Source organism: Hoplias malabaricus, chromosome 1, assembly GCF_029633855.1.
Source record: "Hoplias malabaricus isolate fHopMal1 chromosome 1, fHopMal1.hap1, whole genome shotgun sequence".
Lineage (NCBI taxonomy): Eukaryota > Metazoa > Chordata > Actinopteri > Characiformes > Erythrinidae > Hoplias > Hoplias malabaricus.
The window spans coordinates 23,169,378-23,193,734 of NC_089800.1; positions in this window are offsets into that span (position 1 = coordinate 23,169,378).

Consider the following 24,357-nt stretch of genomic DNA (forward strand, 5'->3'; position numbering starts at 1 on the left):
CTCTGGGTCACACACATGGGGCTGAGCATTTTGTCCTTCTACAGTAAGCTGACCTCTGCCAGCGAGGGCAGAGGATACTCCTTTCAAGCCCATGTCCAGCTGGACGAGTTCTAAGGAGTGTGTGTGTGTGTGAGAGAGAGCGAGAGAGAGACAGAGAGAGAGAGAGAGAGAGAGAGAGAGAGAGAGAGAGAGAGAGGGGGAACAGGAAGGGTTGAGAGAACCTGCAGTGCCACCATGCTTGGGAACATTTCAGCCAGTGAGTCCTCATGTGCGTCATAAATCATTCCTCAGCACATGATCACACACCCAGACCCCTCCTTCCCTCTCTTTCTCTCTCTCTCTCTCTAACACACACAGAAACCCCACATTCACACACACTTTCTCGCTCCCTAGTCTCTGCCCTAGACTTTCTACCCTATGTGCCCAACCCCTTCCTTTCTCCTCTCTATAACCCCTTACTCCCTCTACTTTCTCTTTCTCTCTCTCTCTGGTTTTTTTTAATGCTAGTCACCACACTAGCATTAGCTTCCAACAATTCCTGTATGTGCTGGGTATATGTGTGTGTGTGTGTGTTTGTGTGTGTCACTGTGATCTCGTCCCCCTGGCTCTGCCTCTCCCTCTGCCCCTCTTCTCTTAGAACAGATGCCGCGAGTGTGGCTTGTGTGTGTGCAGGGGGAGTGGGTTAATTGGGGTAGTAGTGGGGGTTAATTTCAATTAAAATTTCAACTAATGGAGGTCAGGCAAGTGTCTGCAAACACCTGATTAAAACAAATGGTCCTGCCAGTCAAAACTTTATCTTGGTCACCCCCCGGCGGAGTGTCCCAGTAAAGTGGAGGGGAGGAGGAGGAAGAAGTGGGCTGAGGAGTATAAGCGGGTGGAGGGTGGCACTGGGGAACACTTGTTAGCATAGCATCTGGTGGGATGGGAGCGGAGGACAGTGTATGTGTTTGTGTGTGAGGAAACCATGTACCCACTCTTCTCCCCCTCTCGTGGCAGGCTTGCTGTGCTGGCTGCTGCTGCCATGCTCCTCCATGCGTACCACAGCAGCTCCTAACATCTGGCAGAGCCCTGGAGGAGCGCCCCCCCCGCCGATGCTAAATATGGCGCTGGATTAGCCTGGCGCTAACTAATCACTTAGCCAGTGTCTGCCAGCCACGCCACACGCTGCTACCCTCCGCTCTCAGACAGCTGCAGCGCTGCCAGCCATTCTCCTTCTCCATTCACTCACATTCACGTCCCCTTCACTGCAGTCTCAGTGAAGCGAACTCGTTGTTCGCTCAGGTTTTCCGATCTGTCCCAGTCATCGCTTTATATACTATGCCATCATCAACACAGGTGTGTAGTAACTACTTACAATTACACAAGTACAGAACTAAGGGACATGAACATTTTCTAATCTCCTCAAGTATATTAATGAGTACATTTCTCCAGGGTTTTTTTAGATACTTTTCAGTAAGTTTTAAAGTGTTTGTCTGTGTAATTCATTCACTCGTTGTCTGTAAGTCTTATCCAGTTCAGGGTGGGTCCAGAGCCTACCCGCAAGGCAGGAACACACCCTGGAGGGGGCGCCAGTCCTTCACAGGGCAACACACACTCTTACATTCACTCACACACTCACAGCTACGGACACTTTTGAGTCGCCAATCCACCCACCAACGTGTGTTTCTGGAGTGTGGGAGGAAACCCACACAGACACAAAGAGAACACAGCACACTCCTCACAGACAGTCACCCAGAGTTTTATAATGCTGTGGTGGGAGGGGCTGGACAGATTGTGGGGAAGCTCCCAGCATGCTCTCCGGCCACTGTTTTGTTATTTTGGGGTTAACGTGTGTAACGTTTTGTTTTGTATTTGTGTGTTTGTGGGTGGGGTTGTTGTGTTTGTGTTGTTTGATTTGGCGTGTGGCAGTCTTCTGGCAGATCATTATTCACCCTCCTACAGTTTGGGGTCGAGGGTGGATAAGAGTCTCTGCCAGTTCTACCACACACTGAGCCCAATTCACTGTTTGTTCCCTTTTGTAGTGCCCTTTTAAGGGCTCAAATAAAGATTCTAGTGTTTTCGCTGATGACACTACAAGAGATTGTATCTCTCCAGGAAACTCTTTATAGTTTGCACTAGGTCTGTGTCAGTGTCAGTGTGAGTGTGCAAGTGAACCGGGCTGGTGCGTGTTCCTGTGAGCTGACATGTCTGTGTACGACTGTGTGTGTGTGTGACGGTGGTGTTGTGGTCCCTGCAGTGAGCCGAGGTAGAAGCCAGTGCTTTATTGTGCTTGGCCCCCGGGCAACCCTGTTTACTGAGCTGCTGCACAGCAGCTTTACAATGGCGCAGATGTGTGTAGCAGCGGATTTGGAGCTTGTATTTAGCTGCCAGGAGTGACGGTGATGAAGTAGCAGTGATAAACTGATAGATTGGCTGCTAGCGAGATTTTGGGAGCAGGTCAGATAAACATGGCAGAGGAAAAGCGCTCGGTGTTCTGGTGATAATAAACTTGTCGTTCGTCAGGTGCATTAGACTTCAGACCTGAGGTAACTGGCAGGGAGGGGTCAGGGTATACGGGATGGGGGGGGAGAGAGAGAGAGAGAGAGAGAGAGAGAGAGAGAGAGAATAGGTTTTAGCCATGGAATAGCTTTCCTGCCATTTGGAATTACATCAGGCTGCCACCTCCAGGTTTTAGGGCTAGCCCTGAAGACTGATGGGATTTCAGATTGTTGACTCACAAATCATTAGCCGATGTCACTGTATTCTGTAGATATGTGGTGGAAGACTCTCTCCTGCAAAGTAAATGAGCTGCGTGTGTTAGTTTTAAACCCGACAGTCAAGTACAAATCTGTTTTAGAGACTCATTTGCTATCTTCATATAGAAAAGAAATTACCCAAGACCTATTCCTGTTTTCCAAATTACCGAGGTGTCTCCTCTCATGTATCAAGCGCATTGTACACTCGTTTTCTGTTCAACTCTCTTATCGTAAGCCTTGCATTGTGTTTTGTCAAGAAAGCACAGAAAATTGTTAATAGGTTAGAGACAAGGAAATATTGCTTCATCCCACCGTGCCTGCATTTCTGACAATGTGCTGTAGGAAAGCACACAGAGGTGGGAGGTAACACCTTTTCCTTTGCTTAAAGCTCCTTAAACAAAAACAAAAGGATCACAGACGTATGTTTCTCTCCTCCACCCACCTCTCGTTCCCCCAAGCCCCACAGGCCACCGCTGCTCTGATTTCCTCTCAGATAGTGGAACTAATCCGAGGCACGATCGTTCCTGTGCAGAGGGAAGAGTGTCATGCGTCTGAAGAAGCAGGGTGGAGAAGAGGCAGATGAAATCAGCTCTGTGCCTCTTTGTGTTTGATGGTATGTGTACATTAAAACAGTAGCTTCCAGTTTCGATCATTAGTTTTCTACTTCAGCCTTCTCAGGTTCCATGACTTCACTGTCCTTTACTAATCCAATTACTGACCCGATTATTCAGCTAATTGACCGTCCAGAAGTGTGTAATTTTTGTTGAAAATTTGAGCAAATGTTTATTTTGTGGCAAAATTCTTAAACTCAGTGAGAAATGAATCGCACCTGAGATTTATTTTCTATTGTGTGAAAGACAATCAGATGTATTTTAGCTATGTGTGTGAACTAACTTTGGCCATGGCAAATTTGGCAGATTTTTTGTTTCCAATCTGAATTATTTAATATTTCAGTTAAAGAGTTTTAACTAAGGGCACAGAGTATACTCAGTTTAACCAGTTTGAGTGGAGCTGCTCTAATTCCAGGCACAAAGCTGAATGTGGGTGGAGTGGGGAGAGCACTGTGTTTCCTGCTGGAGATTGAATGTGGGTTGAGTGGAGCGTTGTTTTTATTGATAGCCACATTTATCGCAAAAACTAAATATACGAATCTCAAAATTAGAAACTGAATACCTACCCAACAAACAAATATCTAAATACCTGAATACTTAGGCTAACTATTGTTCAGAAAGTCAGCGCTCAGCACTCTCTTTAAATTGAAAGCTGCACTTCGGCTCCCAGCATGGCTCCGCTCTCTGAGTTGTTCGCTAACTCATGCGCTACACGGTGCCACTAAGAGTACAAAGTGCACATGAATAAAACAGAGTGTTCTAATTTGAGGTGTAAAAGCTGACAAAACGAACTGTAACTTTATTTCGTTGTAAGTAGGTTGCTGTAGCGTGTTTGTCTGTTTTAGGCTTCATTCAAGACTTATGTTGACAAGGCTGAATACATGTGGAGTGGTTGTCTTTATGTCTTCAATAGCCACATTTATCAAAGTATCAAAATTTTAAACCGAATTTCTACTGAACCGAATATTCGTGGGCCAGCCCTAATCAAATCACAATTTATCTACGTAGCATGTTTTACAATGAATGTTGTCACAAACCAGCTTCACAGAAGAACAGCTGCTGTCTTCAAATGATGTAGTAAACTTAAAATCCACAAAAATAGACTTATATGCTTTTCTTTGCACAGCAATGATTTTCTTGTTGAGTTAAATGGAATTTTTGGCAGCAGGCCCTTCATGGCATCTTAGAAACTGTCCAAAATATTGCAATGGAGCAGAGAAAGCATTTCTGCATGAGGTGGAGCTGGTCTCACCTGGTTCTTCAGGAGCTTTTGACCTTTGGAACACTAGATGTCCTCCAGTATGGAGCTGAGATTTGGTGGAGAGTACAGTTCAGCATGGTTTCAGACGGGATACCTGCTAACAGAGCCCAATAGTTATATATCCTCACTCAGATACTGCGCAAAAACAGACTGCGAGAACCTGAGCTAGCCTTTATCTTATGGTGCATTCCGTATATGTTTACAATCTTCATATAGTAAGTGCAGGGACTCCCTGTGGTTCTCTCTGTCTCTCAGGAATGACCACTTTCATGTTCTTTCTTTAAAATCAATGCTATACTCAGCATACACCGTACAAGCTGCACGATCCCATTCATCACGTTCCCGTACTTGCAGCACTACAGTGACAAATGAATAGTACTGATTACAATTCATAGACTACAGTGAAATGTAGTACTTTTATACAAAGTAAACAAGTGCGGTTCATTTGGTGGCTGCGGTGGCTCCAGAGGAGTTCCTGTCTGTATAATTAAAACGCACACGCTGCCACTCAGGGTGAGAAAGAACATTCTGCTCCCGTTCCCATGAGCAAGAATTGCTCTTTTAATTTCGCCGTCTGAAAGGTCAGAGGCAGTGTTCTCGTTTTCCTCTTTAATTGATTCTTTAAATGCAACTCAGTGAGCGATGGAGAGATGGAGAGGCTACGTTCCTCCAGCTTCAAAGGTAAAAGTTGAATGAGCGTATTTAACATTGCACGGTCGTGTTCTACCGTCCAGTGGCTCCGTCTTTTTTTTTTTTTTTTTTGAGAGTGTGCTCCAGTTCCTGACTGCTGGTCAGGAACAAAAGGAGTTCTGTTCATTTTAGCACCTTAAAGGCATGGGTCACTGTGGCTACTTAGGGGTCAGTGCTGCATAATAAAACATAGACATTAGACATAGCAGTATACACATATACAATACGTGGCCTAAAGGTCGTGGACACCAGCTCATCCAACATTTCACCTGTAGGTAAGGTATGAATAGAAGGCACAGTATGGTACGGTATATTACATCTATACGATGTTGTCCTTCACTCATAATATTTCATACATGTTCTAATCATTTTTGAATGCAGCAGTTCACAGTCGTACTCCAGGGAACACTTCGCTCGATGCACCATTTAAAGCACAGTAATGTCTTTCTTTTAAACACTGTGCAAAAATAGCGTTTACTGCACTCTTCTCCACTGTGTGCTGCTATGAAGAGAAAGCTCTGTCTGTCTGCATGGTGAGTGAGCAGCATGCTCCATATCCATCTGTTTACTGCACACCAAATGTTTGTGAATGGTTATTGCCATTAATTCTGCTTTTACGGTGTCTCCGTGCCGCGGAGGTTTATTCAAAAGGATAAAATGCAAAGAAGTCAATGTGTCCTTGAAGTATCATAATAAAGCTGCCTTTTGCCTGTTAGTAATAAGCCTTGGAGTTTTAAAACCGCAGACAGCGGTCTGGAAAAAAAGATTAAATTATACCATGGTGTGATTGAAATTTGCGCGTGAACCTCCTCTCTCTCCATTTCACAGAGCTTTTAGAGGGGTCCTTAAGATCAGGAGTGGAAGTTCCTCGCTGCCGAGCAAACGCAGCGACGTAAAGGATGACGGTTGGAGAGAAACAGATTAATAACGTTGATCAGGCATGCACCCCACTCCACGCTGCTATTGACCCGCTCCTCAACCCTCCATCTCCTCTTATCAGATGGCCATTCCTCAGCAGCGTCAAAGCCTCTGCCACGGCCTCGGCCCACTCCAATTACTCACAGTCCAAGCAGTGCCAAGTCCACGGTGCCACTGTACAGTACATAAAGCAGGCCGCGGACACCCTCTCACCCCTCCAAAAATAAACACGCTCGCAAATGAACTGCTGCTGAACTGGCGTGGAGCTCAGCCGAACTGAAAGGAACGCCTTCCTTCTGCAAACAGTCGCTGGCTCATGAGGAGCACTTGGCCTTGAGATGAGTGTGAGTACCGTCATCGTAGAACACTATCATCAAAACAAATGCACGTGTTAAAACAGCATAGATCCTCCGGCGTGCTCAATGATCAATTGCATAAGAAGGCTTTCCTGTCAAGTGGCATCTCTCAGTTCTGATTTATTTAACCTGTATTTATTTGTCACAGCCTGTGTGCTTTTTTGCGCATATTTGAAGAAACAGATCTCTCTTGGGAATATATATATTTTTTAGACCTCTTTTCAGCTGGGTTTGGCTACCATCACTAGTGGTTTCCTGTTTGGGAAATTAGGCCTCCGCGGGGAAATTTCATAACAAACACGATCTACGGAATACAAATTAGGCCAGTAATATATTCATAAATCATAGCTGTTGGCAGGGCTTTTAATTCACTTTGATTAATAGTGACATGTGCTGGAGATAGTGTTCGGCGGCCTGCTTTTGTCTTGGATAGTTCTGATTCTTTCCAGGGAAATCATAGAAGAGGATATGAGGATATCACACACACACACACACACACTCACACACGTCTACAAACACCTGGGCCCTTGCCCACAAAGCAAAGGACACACGTGCACGCGTGCCCACACACCCACAAGTGGCTCTCATAGCACAATAATGATCAAACCAGACAATAAAATTACACAGACATATCCCACACTAATGGAGGCTTTGAGCCGCAGCCTGATCCACAAAACTGAGAGCATTTTCTCAAGTGTTTTATATATTTATATATATTTGTGTGTGTGTGTGGGGGGGGTTGTTTTTTTTTTTTGGGGTTTCGACAAGGACCTCTCACCGCTCTTTCAGATCCATACAAACCTGTTACATGTGTGAATCTCCCTCCACTCCATCGTCTAAAGGATCTGTGGCCAACACACAGCATTTGCAGACAGAGATTGGAGGGCTCACAGTGTTCAGACGTGTGAATGGTCCAGTACATAGGATACACGAAAGAACATTCTACACCTGATGAAGAGGAGCTACAGCTGCTGCTCACCTTCTCACCTCTACTGCACTCATCTACACTACTATCACCATTTGTTTGGGGTTGTTTTTTAGAGAGATTCAAACCATTTTCAAACATGCGCATGTTTTCAACTGCTGTAATCACAGTTAAACTCTTATACCTTCCTACAAAGTAGAGTTTCTGCAGTGCTGAGCCAGGAGTAGCAGTGACAGAGTGTCTATCATCACTATTACAGGTCAGGGAGGAATCACAATGAGGCTGAAGTTGATTAGAGCCAGATGATTAGAGTAAGCATGTTTACAGTAGATGTAGAAGTGACTGCATTGTCCATTTTGCCCAGAGTGTCCCTTTAAACTAAGGTAGGGAAAGCTGTACGGTTCTAGTCTTGTTTTTATTCTCACACAGCTCTGCTAAAGAACGCTGGTGCAGTTAAAAAGTGCAACAGAAAACCTGAAGATCTAAGTTCAGAGTGAACTCAGTGTGTCCAGGTTCAGCTGATTAAGAGCATGAAGAGAGAGGTGTCCTCATCTCCACCCGACTGCTCCGACAGAGCCTCCATCAGTCAGAGGCACAGAGCCAGCTCATCATCTTAAAAGAAGAGTAATATTATAGTAAGCCGCGGAGTTTTATTGCCCAGTCATTAAGCTTTCCCATTAGTGTTTTATTGGAGGCAGGTTCAGTTTGGGCTGAGGTGAGTTAGAGCGTGTGTCTGAGTGTGTGTCCTCTACCTTCCTTTGTGAAGCCCTTCCATCAAAAGATGTGCTGCATGTGTTAAACACAGCTCTAAGTCCAACAGCAGTCACAGCAATAAAATCAGCAATCCCTCATCAATAAAGTAGCACAGATATTAATGTCAGTCTGCAGTTCTCTCAGGACTTTTTTTCAAGAGTGGTGCCTGTGGTAATCAAAGCTCTTGGGGAAAAAAAGCTCTTGATAAGAGTCTTCAGGAGTTACTAGGTCACAAGGTTTGGGGGGTTATAAAGACAAATGAATTCAAAACAAAATGCATGTCACTTGTAAAGTAATTTGACACTGAATTTTGCTTTGTTCAGTAATAGTTTGCAGTTTTGTATGAATTTCAGTGTTTAAAATCAATTCCAGTGAAGGCTGGAAGCAAAAGATATGTATGTGTGCATTAGAGTGGGGGGGTGGTTACATGGTTTCCTACATGGTTTCATTCGGGGCGGCACGGTGGTGCAGCACATAGTGTCTCTGTCACAGCTCCAGGGTCCTGGAGGTTGTGGGTTCGAGTCTGTGAGGAGTGTGGTGTGTTCTCTCTGTGTCTGCGTGGGTTTCCTCCGGGTGACTGTCTGTGAGGAGTGTGGTGTGTTCTCTTTGTGTCAGCGTGGGTTTCCTCCGGGTGACTGTCTGTGAGGAGTGTGGTGTGTTCTCTCTGTGTCAGCGTGGGTTTCCTCCGGGTGACTGTCTGTGAGGACTGAGGTGTGTTCTCCCTGTGTCTTCGAGGAATTAAATTGTGTATTTGTAGAATGTGGAAAATGCATAGATTTGGTGTTCCTGAGTAGGTCAGTGTTAAAGGAACACTAGGTAATATTTTTACATTTTAAAATTACAGATTCAAAATCATAGTGATGCTCCACAGAGCTGTAATAGGGGGGACAGAGCCTTTGTCATTGCTACTCTGTGGTCAGCACTGTCAGTGTGCAGGACACCACCCCCACTCCCTCCTCCTCCATGTTGATTTCAGTACAGTGCTGTAAAGATGAATTACACTAGGGGAGCCCTAGGAGCAGAAACCCCAAATCTTACATAGTTTTGCTTTAAAGCGTTGGCCTTATATTGATATATACTTATATATTTATATAGATAAATTTCTAAAACGTATCATACCTCAGCTATCGGAGGCTGGGTGTTTAACAGGTGGGTGGGTATGAATGCCCTTCTTCTTCTCCATCACTCAGTACAGTGCCAGTCGCATGTGTTTGTAAGCTAGCATTACAGAACTAGCTTGCAATTTCCTACAAGTGTGTTGAGCTGTCCAGTAGTATTGCATTGGTGGCAGGTTGAAAAGATGCTGTGGCTGTTTTCACATGCCTTACAGAAAGCTTGTGCTAGCATTTACCCTCCCAGCTTAGTAGCAATGTGTGTTTGTGTGTGGCTAAGCTTCTGCATAGAAATGGGTTATAAAATTAGCAGAGAATGCCATTTTTCCAGAACTGGGATTGAAACAGGACATGAAAATGATGCTAAAGATGAACAAACTAAAAAATCTAAAACTCTGCAGCACTGTTCTAAATTTTACAGCAGTGAGGCTTCATTGATTATGTGCTAGAGGGTGAACTGGGGCAGAGGCAGCTGGCTGCGTTCAGCATGCGCCACTGATCCACACCAGGGGTCAGCTTCATCTGCATAGGGATCAATACACTACAGTAATAATTGTGATCTATTGCGCTAACATTAAAGTGGCCACTGACCTGTGTGAGGCCGAGCCGGAGTGGATGACCGGTGTTGAAGGAGCCGGAGGTATCACCGACTTCCCCCAGAGGCATATCTCACTGGGGGCCGTGAGGAGAATGACATGGCCTGCTGGCTCTATGAATGCTAATGTCCCACTAATGTCCTGCCAGGGGGCCAGGGGACCGAGACTGGAACCACTGGGGACCTGAGGGCCTGAAGTGCAGTGGAGGTGTTCCACCTGCCCACCAAATGCATGCACATGTGCAAACACACAAGAACACACACACACACGTATTAGCTTTATAGTATAGTATAGATATTGTTGATAAAATAAAATTAGACTAGGACTGTGTGTAAGTCAGAGACCAGGCTTCATTTATTTTACTTATATTTAAAATGGTAAGTGAGTAGACTTTTTAGCATCAGGAAGAAAAATTAGAAAACAGCTAAAAATATCTTTTTTTTGGTGGTAAGTCTGTCTTTGCCATTATTTTTGCCTCCATTCTTACACTTTTAGTATTTAACACAATTTAAATGTGTCTTCCACATTAACTCATCTGTGGCCGTGAACACACACACACACACACACACTAGTGTACTAGTGTGTACTATGTTTGGGAGTTCAGTGCCTTGCTCAAGGGCTCTTCAGCCATGGATGTTCCCGCCGGTCCTAGGGATCGAATCGGCAACCTTCCGTTACCAGGCCCCGTCTCTAGGCATTAGACCAAGGCTGCCCCCGATTCTTATGAAGCTATATGGCTTTGTCATGACAGGGTGAACTATTATAATATGATAAGTGTGTCTAAACTTTTGAACAGTAGACACAGACACATCTGTGCCTAGAGGTCTGTGTCTGTATGGACTGTCTCCATCATGACACACACATAAGCGCACACAAAAACAGGTGATGCATAAAGACGTGCTCACACTGCTGTCCGGCGGTTGCAGTTAGATCTATGACAGACGTAGGCCCCATTGTGTGTGAAATGCAAGATATCTTTCAGCTGCTGGGCTCTGCCAAGGAGATGCAGGAGGAGATTGAGGAGGAGAGGACAGTGCTAAGGCTCAGCAGCTCATGGAAGAAGCAGAGACCCTTCAGGTTTCTCTCTCTCTCTCTCTCTCTCTCTCTTTGATGTGCCCCCCCAAAGCCTTCTCGCTCTGTATTCTGGAGGTGGCAGTGTGCGGCGCTCTGTTGGAATAAGAATGCATGCATTATTTGATAATCAGAGTTTATTGTAATCCTTGACCCTGGCCCTGCATTTCAAACAGGGATTGGGGATTAGAGCGGCGCTCTGCTGGTCCTGACAGGCCGACTCCTGCTCCTCAGGGCTCTCTCTCTCTCTCTCTCTCTCTCTCTGCTTCACCCCAGCAGCCACAGAGCCCTGTGATATAGACCACAGTCCCCCTCCGGGTGACTGTCTGTGAGGAGTGTGTTGTGTTCTCCCTGTGTCTGTGTGGGTTTCATCCGGGTGACTGTCTGTGAGGAGTGTGGTGTGTTCTCCCTGTGTCTGCGTGGGTTTCCTCCGGGTGACTGTCTGTGAGGAGTGTGGTGTGTTCTCCCTGTGTCTGCGTGGATTTCCTCCAGGTGACTCTCTGTGAGGAGTGTGGTGTGTTCTCCCTGTGTTTCCTCCGGGTGACTGTCTGTGAGGAGTGTGTTCTCCCTGTTCCGGTTTCCTCCGGGTGCTCCGGTTTCCTTTCACGCTCCAAAAACACACGTCGGTAGGTGGATTGGTGACTCAAAAGTGTCCGTAGGTGTGAGTGTGTGAGTGAATGTGTGAACGTGTGTCGCCCTATAAAGGACGGGTGCTCTTTTCAGGGTGTGTTCCTGCTTTGCGCCCAGTGATTCTGGGTAGGCTCCGAACCCACCGCCGCCCTGAACTGGATAAGCGTTACAGACAATGAATGAATTAATATTATAACAATATTATAACAATGTACATAAATGTTCATTTACACTCAATGTATTTAATTTACACTTTAATATATTTATTTACTCTCTCTCTCTCTCTCTCTCTCTCTCTCTCTCTCTCTCTCTCTCTCTCACACACACACACACACACACACACACACTAAAATAGTGCATTAATTTCCACTATTTGTGTCAGACCATGTATAAAATGAGCAGATATTTAATTTCACAATTTCTTTATTAATATTTCACAAATGCTGGAATTTGTGAAAAATCAGCAGTGTGTACAGCTTTGACTAAAGTGTGTGTTTACAAAACTAAATTTCAATTTCCAGGCAGTCTGAACAAAGCTGAAGGATTGTGTTGAAGCACAGGGATCTGTAGCCACTGCAGTATGTGTGTGTGTGTGTGTGTATGTGTGTTAGAATGTTTCCAGCTCTAATGCTGAAGAGCCTGAGGGTTCACACTTATAGCTACGAATGTCCATAAAGGGTTCACGAAACAGATTTAAAGGGCCCATATCATAAGAAATCCAATTATCCTCCCTTCTTAAAAAAGTGTTTATTGTGGAATGTAAACATTCCTCGTTTTTAAAATAGAGTATATTTACCAACACAAGACACGGTTTCAAAAACTGCAATTAAGTCCAACATATTTTTGCTGAAAAAGTGAACGCTGGCTCTGAGAGAAAGTTGTTAGAGCACACAGTGCATTGTAAAGTGTGCTACAGTAACTCTTCTGTGGGATCAGACCAGGGCTGACCTTCACTCCCCTAATGCATCACTGAGTCTTGGACACCCACAACCCTGCCTCTGATTCGCCAGTTGTCCTTCTACAGACTAGTTTTGAGAGGCACTAACCACTGCACACCAGGAACACTCCATTAGGCTTTTGGAGGTTCATTCACTATCACTATCTGCTTATTAATGTCAGGGTCGCAGCAGGGCCCATTTCCAGGGAAATCAAGTGCCTATGGATATTTTTGCATGTGGGGGAACCAGAGTACCAAGAAGAAACCCACACAGACACAGAGAGAACACACCAAACACCTCACAAAACGTCAGACAGACAAAGCGACAGTCACCCAAGGCTGGGTTTGAACCAACGTGTCTAGGGCCCAGTGTCACCCTAGTTTTGGAAAAATAAACATCAACATCAAGAACCGTTCACTTGCTGCTTTGAGAATTCTCTAACATAGTTTTTACTCTGATGAACAAAAATGAAACCAAGGTTTTTTAGATTTTTGAGAATGTATTTGGAGTTTCTTTTTCCTTTATTTGTATTAAATAGTATCTAATTATTTTATGAATGAGTCACCACTGCTCCTTGTAGGTGTCTGTTGGAGTCTGGGTTTGAGGAAAATGAAAGCAAGAGGGTAGTAATTGTAACTATAATAATATGTGTGTTTGCACGTGTGTGTGTGTGTGTGTGTGTGTGTATGTGCCTTTATGTAGCCCCTGTGGGCCGATGGCTGTCTCGTGCAGGGTCACCCGACTCCAGGCTGGAGTGGACTGAATAGGGCATGAAGCCCTTGAGGTGACCTCTGCCAGTCACACACAACACTATAGGAACAAAGGCATAGAGCCACTGCCGGAGAGACAAAGAGAGAAAGAGGAGCTGTGGGGCAGAGCAACAGAACCCACACAAATTGAGAAAAAGCAAAGAAAGAGAAGTGCTCCAGCAGTTTAGAGAAATACCCAGGTCTCCAATGTTAACATGTTATTGTTGTTCACTTGGGCTCATCCATTCCCTGCTGATTAGACACTGAAATGCACAGAGTGAGCAATAGTGCTCTATTACATAAGCAGCAAAGCCAGAGCACAGACATGAAAAATGGTGACTACATGTCTATTGGCAGACTGGGAACTCTGACAACGGGGGCTAAATGATTGGCTTTTAATAAATGCCTGAAGTGCTTAATGAGAGGAGCACTCACTGGAGGCATCTCCATCTCTCTCTCTCTCTCTCTCTCTCTGAGCATAGCTCTTCCTCTGACATTAATTACCTACATTAAAAACAACAAAAATTCCAAACTGTCTCATTTTCTTCAGTGCTCTATAACAGTGTCACAGCAGGAGTCTAGTCAAAGTCCTACTCATAAAAACAAGGCAGTGTGAAAACAGCCTTAGAGCTACGCCGGTGTTAATTGAAAGAGAGTAGGATAAGCTTTAACAGGTAAGCCTTGTTTACTCATTTTCAAGTCCTTTCAAGAATCTATAGCTTATCATCTTTGGAGATGCGTGGTTTTGTCAGGACGAAATCGTGGCAGGAAAATACAAACATTGTCCTAAAATTATTTTAAAGTAATGTAACATAATGTAATGCCAAATTATTGATAAACAATAAATAAATAAATAAATAAATAAACAGCTACTTTCATGTCAGAGATTAGAAAAAAATTGATGATTTCCTACATCAGTACATTCCTGAGAATGTGTCCTCTCTGACTACAGATGTGAGAATTAAATAGTTTAAAGATAGAATGATTCTGGAGAACGGCTCTTCCCACAGCAAAACAAACTCCCCCAGTGACTTTCCAGATCTTTTAACGTAGACGGTATGTTTGAGCAGAAACCGAACTGTGCCATATTTGTGGCTGAAAATTAACTTGCTTGTAAGGGTTTATTCACTGTTTGAATTACCAGAGAAACACAGTTGTGATTAAAGCTTTTTAGGTTTGTAGCACTTTTTTGCATGTGTTTAATTTCAGTGTCACAAATTTGGAGTCAGTACCTCAGTAAACAGTAAATCAAAAATGAGTCAATATTACCCACATATGGGGCAGGTATAGAGCAACATCCGTATCCCTTCCCATGCTTTTCAACATTTGGAGGCTGTAGCCTGAACCAGTTTTCAGTGAGACCTATTGTTTCCCTATTTACCGAGCTAGGGCTGTGTATAAACAACGAAAAATTTTCCAGAGAGCAGTTTGTGAGGACACTTTCTCTGAATTTAATTTCATATTTAAAGAAGGGGATTATACATTAAAATGGCTAATTTCACCTTTAAGTTTAAAATAATTAATTAGTGATGATTAAAATAAAAATGTTCTCTGGAGCAATGCCATGGAGGAACTTTTGATTCTCTGTAGAACCTTTCAATGAAACGTGTGAGTGCCAAGAACCTTCTTAAAGTTTAACACTTTACAATACTATCTCACAACAATGCTTGTTATGCTGTGTGGTAGAAGTGGGGTTAAACTTAGGTTACAGAAGGGTATAATAAACATTGGGACCCATCATCGGGTTCTTGCCATTTAAAAGGTAAGAGAACCTCCATGAAATGTAAAGGTTCATTACCAATAAAAAGTGTAGTGGCGAATGTCAACTCAATCTATAACAGTCTGGTCTCAGGTGCCTCAAGAATCTACATAGAGGTGTTAGTCGTGCTGGAGGACTCTGGATCTGGTGACTAAAACCTAGAGAGCTGTGGCTCCTCACATATGTGCCACACTGCCATCTAGTGTTGTGAGGACTTCAGGTCCTTTCTGTAAACATAATATCACCCAAAGCCTCACATAAATCACATGCATCAGCAAATAAATCCATGGGTGTTACTCTGTTAGCTAATGTACACAAATCGTCCAAAGTGCGAAACGTAGTGTGCGTGCTAGGCCATAATTTAGCATTTAATTTAGCGATGAATCCCTCCTCTTACTTTCTTTTATGCTAGCAAGCACAAGAAGGACAGACAGGAGGAGGAAAGAGAAGCCGAACGCTGTGTGATGAAGAGAGAGGAGAGGATTAGAGCAGTGGTTTTACAGAAGGCCTTGACCTGGGTCAAATGAAGCAGCCACTGCCATTAGACACAGCACTCCTGAAAGTTTTAATTAAAATCTGTGGACTTACAGGTGACCCAACATACCAGTCTACCAGCTTTATGTGTGTGTATGTGTGCTGGATTAATTAGAGAGTGGCTGGGTGGCTGAACTCTGACAGGGCTAGTGCACACACACACAGAGAGAGAGAGAGAGAGAGAGAGAGAGAGAGAGAGAGAGAGAGATCAGTAGAGGTATACAGACTTATGTAATAACTACTGCAGTGTAGCAAATAGAATCTCCAGCAACTAATTTGAGGTGACCCTCTTGACCATGAAATAATACCATGCAAATCACAAAACACTTGAGAAACTAGAAGGAAAAACATTATGCGTTTCTGTATATTTACAGGCCTTGGCTCTGTCCCCTTTTACTCATGGTAGCGAGGATATATGTGTATCATTTAATATGGAAGCGTAAGACCCATGAAGGTTAATGTAAATGGCCATAGTATAAGGGACCGGCATGTGATTAGGTCTTTTTGTATGATCCCGTGTTTCTTAGGTATAACCTGAGCTCTATGCAATCAGAAATATACATAAATAAATAAATAAATACGGTGGACATTAAAGAGCTGATATTTTCTCTCTAGAGCTGACCCCCATCTGACCATCTGCCACTGTTTATGTCTCTCTGTGTGATGTACTCCTCAACAAGGTTATCTTCATGGTATCTCATGCATCTCAGCGAATGAGCTAAAGAATATGCTCTCGCTACAGTAGTGTAACCAACCACAGGCTAATCCTCACAGACTAACCTATTATACTTATTATAGGCTAACCAGTCATAGACTAACCAATCACAAGCAAGCCAATTACACAGTAACCAACTGCAGAGCAATTCATCTCAAATCACACACTTATTTATCACAGATTTACTCACTGTCTTTAGCTACATTCTGCTTACAGCAGTCATTATTATTTTAATGACAAAAATATTCTCATGTTTTTCTGTAATTTTTAAAAAAGGATTTTAAAAAGAACTGAATTTTCATAAAAAATAAAATAAATACTCAAGCTAATCAAGCTCCAGTTCAGAGTCACTCTAATCCTAGAGGGTTTCGAACCTACTTCCCCAGCACAGAATGACCGTGACTCCCTACAGCACTGTGACACTGTAACAAAAAGCACTCTTCCAGTCTTGAGATCCTCAGATATGTGCACGGACTCGGAGATATACGTCGTACGTCTCACAGACCGTCTCTTTTGGAACAGGGAGGAGCCATGAGAGTCAGATTTCAAGATCAAATAAGTGCCTTATTTTGACTGACACGCATGCTCAGCTTCATGAATATTCATGAATTCTCAACGCAGCTCATTGTCTCTGATACTCATATAATTAAGGCTGTGAATAGAATGAATTTTAATTTTTGTTTCCCTAAATGTCTCTGATACATTATATATTTTACAGCCTTTTTGTTAAATCATTTAAATAATTTAACTGAATCCCTTTGTAGTTACTAACATTTATTCACAACGTCCAATATTTAATGCTTGTAATTGTACAGTTGCCTGTGATTTTAAGTAAAGCTTGATCCATAGTTATTTTTTTATTCGTATTTATTCAGTATTCCTCCACATTTTACAAAACACTGTGCTTTATTTTTAATAAAAGGGACAGAATGTGTGTAAATGATTAGGGCAAAAAAAAAAGTATATATATATCACATTTCCACTTCAATATATTCAATATATTTCAATATATTTGTTTTATTACAATTTACAAATATAAGAAAACTAACTGAAAACTACCAAACAAACAAACACAGAGTAAATAAATATATAGTCAAATTATAATGATTTTTATATAACTCTTTACTGGCCTCGTTTAGATTTAGGGAACCTACTGCTCCTGCTGACTAAAATAATATATTTTTATTAACGCCTAAATGTTCTGGGCTCTTTTGGAATGAACCATAATCCCACTGGACTTTTGATTGTTATTTTTAAAAATTGCAAATCTGAAGCTACAGTTGTGCGGTCACTTTTCACTGTATAAAGCTCACGCTTGGTCCACTGCACAAATGATCTCCTCCCCGAGTGCATGTGTCTGTTTCCAATGTGAGGAATGGACAGTGATTGTGATGTGAGCGGGTGCGGCTCTACACGACTCCAGCCCTGCAATACAGATGTCAGAATTCTCAATGTGCCCTCTCCACTCGCCTCATCTCCCACAAACAGCCACACACACACATACAGACAGAGAGAGAAACACACACTAACACACACACACGCTGTTCCAACCGAAAACACACAGTCCTATATCCCGGCATATCTCCTTGGGAAAAAAATTCTCCTTGGAAAATTTCTCCCCTGCTGATTAAAATAACTTTGCAACTGGCGGGGAAGAGTGGAGGTATTTAGAAATAAATATTCCCCCAGTGAAATGATGTGCAGCTGGGGCTTGCTGATGTCTTATCTGCCTCCCCTATTTCCCTGCTCTTTATCAAGGCCTGACACTTGTGCTGCACGGGTAATCAGAGCGCCCGGCCGCCATAAAGGGAGCCTGCATTCTAATCTCAACTGTTGCATATCTAATACTAATTGGAATCCTGCAACTGGGTCACTGTCATTGTTTTTCAAGTACTGTCAAGTCGGGGGAAACATATGAAACCGAAATTATACCCTGGCGCCGACCGCCTGATTGAACCCTCTCTCCACCACTGATGTGCTCTCATCCGTCCTATTAAAATATTCAATCTGCCATCCCCCGGTCTGAAGGGCCAAGCCGGGAAGGGCAGACGCAAAGAGGCCTCGTCAAGCTCTTTCTTTCTCTCTCCCTCTCGGGTTAGTGCTTGTCCCTGTTGCTCATGGAAGAACCCCACTCCAAAAATCAGGGTACTTCTTTTTTGTCAGGGTCCCGGATCTAATTCTAATTACAAGTCTCTCTCTTGTACAGACAGTTTGGGCTCGTCATGTTTGTTTATGCAGAGTTAACCCTTCCAAAAGCAGATTACAGATTAAGGGGATTATTTATTTCCATCATATACAGTGACACGTACACACACGAGCACAAATTGTGTTATACTCATGTCCCGTACTTGTTTTAAATGTAGTAGCATTAAGTTATATATGCATTATATATGTTTAAGTGACACATATGGCGTTCAAATGTCTTCTTATGTGATATTCACATTTTACAAATACCAGCTATACATTGTTCAGTGGCAGGAGTCAAAAGAAATACAGAATTTGGTGTTGTTTTTTTTCCTTTGAGGAAGCCTCAACAAGTAAATATAAGAAAACACAATGTTCGCAATACAGTGTTTCCTCTATTTGCCTGTGTTACATTTTCTGTTCCAAAAATAAAATCTGATATATATTTTTCACACCTCCCAGTTTTTGTTCAAGAAGTTGGTTGCATTTTCTGCTTCTCATAATCAGTGTAATTGCACACACATTCAGTGATGCTGAGGTCTGGGCTCTGGGATGACCATGTCTTAAAATGAATACCTCCATTAAGGAGTCGAAACTTAACACTATAATCTTAATCTCAGTAACACAATTATCATGGTGTAACAATTTCTTTTGAAGTCTGAATGTTACTGGCCTGAAAATATATGAAAACCAACATTTGTATACAGAGACAAAACACACACAAACTAAAGTGTGTATACGCTCACTTCTGATCTGAAAAGTGGTTAGCTTAGCCTGGTTAATTCACTAAAGAGATGAGCTTTCATAAATCATCAGATTTTATCTGTGTGTGATGAGATACTGAAGGATGTATAAAGATGTGGCTTACAAAGTGACAAGTCAAATAAGAAATGAATATTAGTTCAACCAGAGAGCAGTGATATGATTTTGTGGGAGCAGAAGCAGTTGCAGTGGTTTTTAATGTGCTCTCTGATGGGCCGAGGTGGGGATGCGGATGCTTGGCCGATTTGGTCACTAATTAACTGAAACTGTCAGCCAGCGTCTCTGATGTCACACTGTGCCGTCCCCCACAGACGTCAGATTATATTTCACAGGATTATATACAGACGCTGGACTAGCGTGATCCCATCAACTGATACACATTCTGTACTTTCTTTTTTTTTGCATTTTACTGTTTGAAAACATGAAAATATTTATCATGCTGTATTTATGTCTCTATTTTAAATAAAATGGATACATTTAAAATCCACATACACAGACACAGATGATGCACTCAGAGCTAAAACAGAAGATGTACAGCTTATTGTCAAAATAAGTCAAAATTCCAAAAATAAATATAGATATGTGAATGTTAAAAAGTAACAATGTTTTTACATTTCAAAGCCAGTTCAGTTAAAAAGATTTCAATTCAGGTCATAATGGAGCATTTCTATTGGTCCGTCAGTTGTGAGGTGTTCGCACATTGTGAAGAGCAGCTGATGTATTCAAATGATGTTGAAAAATGGAAGTCAGAAAAAAAAATGGAGGTATATGGTGTTCTCGACTAATAGTAGCCTCAACTAATACAAACTAATAAGGTGCTATTAGCAGTTTTTACTTTGAAAACGTTTATCACAGAAACACCAGCTGGAAAATCACTCTGTCATTCTGGGAGAGAGAAAGTTACAACTGCTGTCTGTTTCCTGACCGGTTGGTTACCGCGCCGGCCAAGGGCATGTTGGGACTTGACCCCAGCTGAAGGATATATTTAGGCCCTGACCTCATTTCAGCCTTCATTTGACTGTACATTAGTAACATTTTTTAACAGTTGCTAAACACAAATGACTGATTAATTTGTTCAATATTAGCTCCCAAATAAATATGTTTACTAAAAATATCAATTTTGATCAACCTGTGCATGAAGATTTTTAACAATTTTGAGCTTTCCTTCATTGTTCATTTTACAAGCTTTATTATTATCACTGTTCTGTCCCACCACTATGTAAATTCACTGATGATGTCGCTATGGTAATGTGAGAAGATGACCAAAATACAAGATACTAGGATTTGTTCTGATAATGAGGAGATGCACTTTTAATTCTGGTTGCAATATGAGGATTTCCTTAAACAATATTTAAGCAGATGTCTAACTCTCCTGAGTGAGGGGCTTATCTGTGTAAACACCCCCTTCTTTACCAGTCCACCTTCTTTACTTCAAAACATGATCGGTCCACATGTCTATTTATATCCCTCGCTCATATTAACCACAGACAGAAGCTGACAGCAACGTCCACTTATCTCTCCGGGTTATGATTCTAATAATGATTCATTTTGGCCATTATCGAAGGCACTGCAAAATTACACCAACAAATAGAAATGCATAAAAGACACGAACAAACATGACCACACACTTCAATTTTTTATTTTTTTTTGTCTATCTCAGCACGGCCTCTGTTCTCTCCTCAACACTGAAAATGGTATTTGGAGACAAACAACTTCATTCTGCTGTGCGTCTGTAATTAGCTGTGGAATTAGTAGAGCTGACGGGCCTCCATAGATCAGCAGGGCCCTCCAGGGAGGCTGCCGGGACCGCGCAAGCCGCATTTCCAATTATTGTGTTGAATTGCTAATTTAGTTATTGTGCCTCGCGTAATTGTGATGGGTATTGGGTGTGCGATTCAATTTGTTTTAAATATTTGTGGGCTGGCGGATTGGTAATAGAGCTGACCTATCTAGCGGCCCAGTATGAAAGTAAGAGAGGAAAAACAAAGGGAAGAGACTACAAAGATGTTCTCCCTCTCTCACTCCACGCTTCGTTTTTTTTTCTCTTCCTTCCTTCTTCTCCTTCTTCTTATGCTCCCCCTTCTCTCATCGCCTTAGTTTGATCTGCCTCATCCCTCTTAAGACTGTTGAAGTTAAAAAGCTTGAAATTTAGAAAATAGTACTTTGATCAGTGGCGGGAGGAAAGCATCACGCATTAGAGGAGAGAACATTGAGGGCTTTGGTTTGAAGATAAGCAGGGAATGCCTGGCTCCCTAAATATTGTGGCAGGAGTATTGTGCTGGGGTGTGTGTATATGTCTGTGTGTGTGTGTGTAGGTATAGTCAGTGCCCTGGCAGGATTAGGCATGTGCTTTAGAGACAAAGCTCTGGGCACGCATGAACTCCTGATATGCCCTGTGCCCTTAATTCACACCGTGTCCTCTCTTTACTGCCTCTGTTACGCTTATTCACACACTACACAACCCGCTTCTCCATCAGCTCTGCTTCAGCCAAACAGATAGAACGATTTAGCACGGGTCCATATCGAGAGAGTAATCTAGTAATCTGATTATTATTTTGACAATTAATCAAGTGTGTTTTCTTTTTCCTTTCTTTCTTTTTTTTAAAGACCAAACAATTAAAAGACATCTCTGAAGTCATGCATCATTGTGCAGCTGGCACCATGCCCATATTGGGAACTCAAGGTTTAAGCTGGCTTTCACTACGAGACAAATCAGAAGATTTTTTTTAGATCGGTCCCTGGTGAGCTGGTGGCTTGAATTCTGAGCCCTAAACATGGCAGACAAGGGGTTAATTCCCAGCTTAGGCATGAAACACCACACTATAACACAGTAAGAGATCTTGGGCCAGTCTCCTAACACCATCCTCTCCTCCCTCTGTCACATGAATACAACCATAAGTCTGTCTTAATTAAAATGTCTGCCAAGTGACATAAATGTACATTTCAAAAAGGTTTCATAATAAAAGCAGCTGTTCATAGTTTCCTCGAACCTTAGTTAAAGTCTATGCTGTGTCATTAACCTTAAAATAATTTTTGGGATGATTTATGTATTTGTTTATTCATTCATTCATTCATTATCTGTAACCGCTTATCCAGTTCAGGGTCGCGGTGGGTCCAGAGTCTACCTGAAATCATTGGGCACAAGGTGGGAACACACACTGGAGGGGGTGCCATTCTTTTCCCAGTTTTTCCCAAACACACACACACATTCGCACCTACAGACACTTTTAAGTTGCTAATCCACCAACCAACGTGTGTTTTTGGAGCGTGGGAGGAAACCGGAGCACCCAGAAGAAACACAGAACACACCACGATCCTCACAGACAGTCACCCGGAGGAAACCCACACAGACACAGAGAGAACACACCACACTCCACACAGACAGTCACCCGGAGGAAACCCACGCAGACACAGGGAGAACACACCACACTCCTCACAGACAGTCACCCGGAGGAAACCCACGCAGACACAGAGGGAACACACCACACTCCTCACAGACAGTCACCCGGAGGAAACCCACGCAGACACAGGGAGAACACACCACACTCCTCACAGACAGTCACCCGGAGGAAACCCACGCAGACACAGGGAGAACACACCACACTCCTCACAGACAGTCACCTGGAGGAAACCCACGCATACACAGAGAGAACACACCACACTCCTCACAGACAGTCACCCGGAGGAAACCCATGCAGACACAGGGAGAACACACCACATTCCTCACAGACAGTCACCCGGAGGAAACCCATGCAGACACAGGGAGAACACACCACATTCCTCACAGACAGTCACTCGGAGGAAACCCATGCAGACACAGGGAGAACACACTACACTCCTCACAGACAGTCACCTTGAGCGGGACTTGAACCCACAACCTCCAGGACCCTGGAACTGTGACCGAGACACTACCTGCTGCTCCACTGTGCCACCCTTGTTAAAATTGTATTAAGTTTATATTTAAAAAAACTCCTCCAGTAATTTAAAACATTAAACAATGTAACCAAAGGGAGAAGTAACAATTGACAGTTAACTAGCAAACCAATGGCAGCCATTCTGTGTGTGTTACATGCCTTAAAAAGCAAAAAAAACTGATTGAGTCCATATGTGACCCAATGGCTCCATACTACCACATTTTTTTTCTGCTATAGCGATACTGAGAAAAGTGCTGTATACACATGCATGTGTATTTACATCAACAATGGATATAATTAAGTTAATTTCACAGATAAATCAGAGAATACCTTTGAAATGCATCGAATTATGCACTTGAACAAGACCAAACCTCAAATTAAAGCGAGTTTACTCGCTACATAAAAGATGTGAAGTGCTAAGACAATCATTAATGGAGTGTAGGAGACAATTTGCATAAACATGTTACAATTATACTTGGACCCATAAGTCAACAATGTTATAAAAATGGCTGAATATAAAGTTTGAATGCTGAAAAAAGCGCAGATATTATTAATATATTAATATCAGAGCATTTGTTTAATTAATGGTGCATATTATATTTTTAGTTCCAAGATCTTATAATCCTAATAATCAACCAGCTGTGCCTGAGATTAAGTCATGTAATAAACATGTAAATGATATAATAATGTAAACAAAGTAGGGATACATTACATATGAATTATGGACCAGTGCCAATAAATGAATTATTCTTCCATACCTATTTGTAGAGGATGATATATAAACGTTCATAAAATGTGTGAAACATGCACAAAATCTACCTGAATTAGCATCGAAAGGGAAATGTAGCATTTGGATGCTGCTGGAACAAAAAAATGTATCTCCACAATGCTATGTTTTAAAGGAAGGCATAAAGTATTTTATTATAATATTTCTCCTAAGCAATGCTTATTATTGGTGTCCTACTTTAGCTTTCGTTCACTTAACGTTATTTTGACTAATTTCCAAAAGGTTAATACTGAAAAGGACATTTCTCTAACCATTATTTGCTTCGATATTTCAGCAAATAATGCATTAGTAACCTTATATTTCCGTAAATAAAAATTAGACAGTGGTATTAAGGGATGGTAATGACGTCTTAATGAG